Source organism: Cimex lectularius, unplaced genomic scaffold (assembly GCF_000648675.2).
Source record: "Cimex lectularius strain Harlan isolate CLEC.00 unplaced genomic scaffold, Clec_2.1 scaffold1, whole genome shotgun sequence".
NCBI classification, from domain to species: domain Eukaryota; kingdom Metazoa; phylum Arthropoda; class Insecta; order Hemiptera; family Cimicidae; genus Cimex; species Cimex lectularius.
Window position 1 is genome coordinate 4084846 of NW_019392813.1, and position 3772 is coordinate 4088617.

Genomic DNA, 3772 nt, shown 5'->3' on the forward strand with positions numbered 1-3772 from the left:
TCAGAGAAATATTAATTCGAGAGACAAAAATATAATGCAACAATGAGACAAAGAACAATAAAGAATGAAACATAAACAAAGAATATTGCAGCTAAAAGTAAGGCAAAGAAAACAGAGTATAAGAATGAAATAAAACTATAGAATAACGAAACATAAATATTAGAGAAAAGCAAGAAGGAAACAATAGTATAGAAAGATAATATAATGAAAGTAAAAATTCAACAAAATGACAAATGAAACACAAAAATAAAGAATATAACTGACAGCATGAACAATGAAACGGAAGTAAAGAGAAAGATTCGTTGAAAGTAAGAATGGAACATAGTGAAGGAAAAAACATGGAAAAATGGTTAAAATAGAGACAATTAATACAACATAGAAAAGAGAAGAAATGTTCCGATGAAAGAGTGAACCAGAATAAAAGAACAACCAAATATAAAGAAAGAATGAATAAAACAAAGATAAGAAAGAGTGAAAAAATATATAAAAATAAAAGCAAACTGTGAAAATAAGAAGGAAGCAGAGTGAAAGACAATATATTATCAAAAGAGAACGATGGAAACAGAGAGAGGAAAAATGAAAAAGAGATAACAAAAATGCATTGAAAATAAAGATTAAATAGAGTGAAGGAAAAGAGAGAGAGAGAGAGAGAGAGAGAGAGAGAGAGAGAGAGAGACAGAGAGACAGACAGACAGACAGAGAGAGCAAAAGTAAAATTAATTCGGATAGAAAGCAATATAATGCAATAATGAAAGGCAAAGAAAACAGAGTATAAGAATGAAATAAAGCAATTGAACAAAGAAAACGGAGAAACGAAAGTGTATAAAGATGATATACAGTAAAAGCAATAATTAAACGCAGTGAAAGACAAATGACATAGAAAAATAAATAATAAAACAAACGGCATGAAGAATGAAACAGAAGTAAAGAAAATGATCCAGTTAAGTAGCAATGTGGACATGGTGAAGAAACAAACTTGGAAAAATGCATAAAATAGAGAAAATTAATAAAACATAGAAAAAAAGAAGGAAACAGAAGAAAAAATGATCGGGTTAAAGATAGAATGAAACAGAAAAAGTATAATATAAGAATATAAACAAAGAATGAATGAAACTTATATAGAAAGAAAAGAAAACAGTGAAAATAAGAATGAAACAGAGTGAAAAAAATTATTACTATTATTATTATATATTTATTTAAACATATTATTACTATACACTATATTATTATTTAAACAGAACGATTGAAACAGGGAGAATAAAATACGAAACAGAAGTAACAAAAATGGTACAGTGGAAGTAAAGTGCTGAAAGGAAGAGGGTAGGAAGAGAGGAAGAGAGGAGAGAGAGAAAGAGCGTGAGGGAGGGGGTGAGAGAAACGAAACATGTTGAACGAAATAGAATGAAAGTAAAAATGATAAAATGAAACCACGTGAAATTCAAACTGAAACATTGAGAACCAAAAACGAAACAGAGAGAAAATATGATAATAAACTGAAAAGGAGATCTTTAAAACTATTTATCCATACTGATAATTAAAAATATACAATAAATGAATTATAATTAATCAGTACTATTAATTCATTTATCATATTTACACCTATTTATTGATAATAATTTAGATATTTAACCACATTTTTAGGTTAAACCACCTGTCAAAAATATTCTAAATATGGAGCAAATACATTAAGGTTAATGCAAATTGAAAGATTATTTTGGCATCAATAGGTGACACGAAAAGCTCTTATATAATTAATTGTTTCATCCAGAGATTAATAAAACTGCCTTCTAAATATTTTCTAAGAGGTAATTGATAAATTCTGGCTTTATTCGCCAGGGTGTTTTGTCTGAGGAATTTCGTGGTAATCCAACGAGGGAATTACGCCCCCGGCCGGCATTGTCGGTTTTTTCCCTCAGACCCCTACCTCGCACATTCGTGTTGTTGTCACTTTTCCATTGTAATGGATAATGCACGGCTCAAATAAAGAACCACGATGGAGAAACGATCCAATTAAGCTTTATCGATTACACGAATAAAAGAAAAGCGATAAACTTTAGGTTTTATTACTCAAATAAAACAGACAAATACTGATAAATTGAATACTGAATCAATGAAACCAAACTATCAAATAATGTTGGCCTTCTGAGCATTCTCAATTGTGTTAATTAAAGTTTTTATAAATTATTACTTNAAACAAAGAGAGAAAGAGAAAGAGGGAGGGAGGGAGGGAGGGAGAAAGAGAGAGAGAGAGAGATAGAGAGAGAGAGAGAGAGAGAATGAGAGAGAGAGAGAGAGAGAGAGAGAGAGAGAGAGAGAGAGATATGACGATGAACGCTTCATTTATCAATCACCCAAGATTTGGACTCAAGGACCATTCTTACATCTAATGTGAAGTACAATTGTTACTAAGTTTACTCCTCTTCTAATTTATTAACATTAATTAATTAGAAGAACGTTATTTTTGTGGTCAATATGTTACATCTATTCATTTTACATTGAACTACATATGTAGTTACTTAAAATCGGCTATTGAAATAAATATTCTAATTGACATAATAATTGGGGGGAACCACACAACTTTGTATTTGGCAAGTGCATATTTACCCCATAATGAGGACTGTCCAATTGAGGCAGTAAAGGAACTTTATCATATTGCGACGATAATAATATAGGTCTTATTCTGGGCTGTGATGTCAACGCACACAACCTAGCATGGGGTAGCACAGACAACAATGCTAGAGGTATTTCATTCTTGGAAGCTGTATTAAGCAGAAATTTATCCTTCTTGAATGCAGGCAGCACTCCCACTTTCATAACAAAAAATAAAAGGGAAGTATTGGATGTCTCACTAGCCTCTCTGCCAATTGCTAATTGGGTAACGGAGTGGAAGGTGACACCAGGTAAGATTTCTTCAGATCATTATATCATTGACTTTAAAATCTCAGGAGAAGTCAACAAAATAAGGTTTAGGAATCCTAAACTAACAAACTGGGAAACCTATACTAATATTATTAACAATATTACAGGTTGCATACCTACTCCTTCTAATGTTACAGAGCTGGAGCAGGGTGCTAATAACATTATACAGGTCATGAACTCTGCATATGTAGAAGCGTGTCCTGAAAAAATACTACGCCAGAACCAACATCACTGGTGGAATAAAGATCTGGCTAGTTTAAGGAAAAGGGTCAAAGCATTACACAAAAAAGCCCTTCAGTGAGACTCTGAACCATACTGGAGGGATTTTATCTCCTTGAAGAAAGAGTATAAAAAAGAGTTAAGGAAAACCAAGCGTAAAGCCTGGAGGAACTTTTGCTTGGAAACAGAAACAATTAAGGAAAGTTCTCGTATTTTTAAACTTCTGGAAAAGGATTATATTAATCCGTTAGGTTTATTACAGGATGATAATGGGGTGTACACTACATCCTGCGAGGAGACTCTGAACCTGATGGCTAGAATTCATTTCCCCAGGTCAGACTCTTCTACTATCCCAGCTGAAGTTGAACTTCCAACACCAAACTGGAATAAGGCTAATGAGGTAATTTCCTGGGAGGCCTATAAATGGGCGGCACATTCCTTCAAGAAATACAAGGCAGCCGGGGTGGATGGAATATTCCCTGCCCTCCTTCAACAGGATACACCTAGTCTATCTAGAACGTGTGGGATCTCCTAAGGAGTAGTCTGGCGTTGGGACATATACCAAAAGGCTGGAAGGAAATAAGGGTAATTTTCTTATCCAAACCAGGTAAGGCCTCATATCAATTACCTAAAT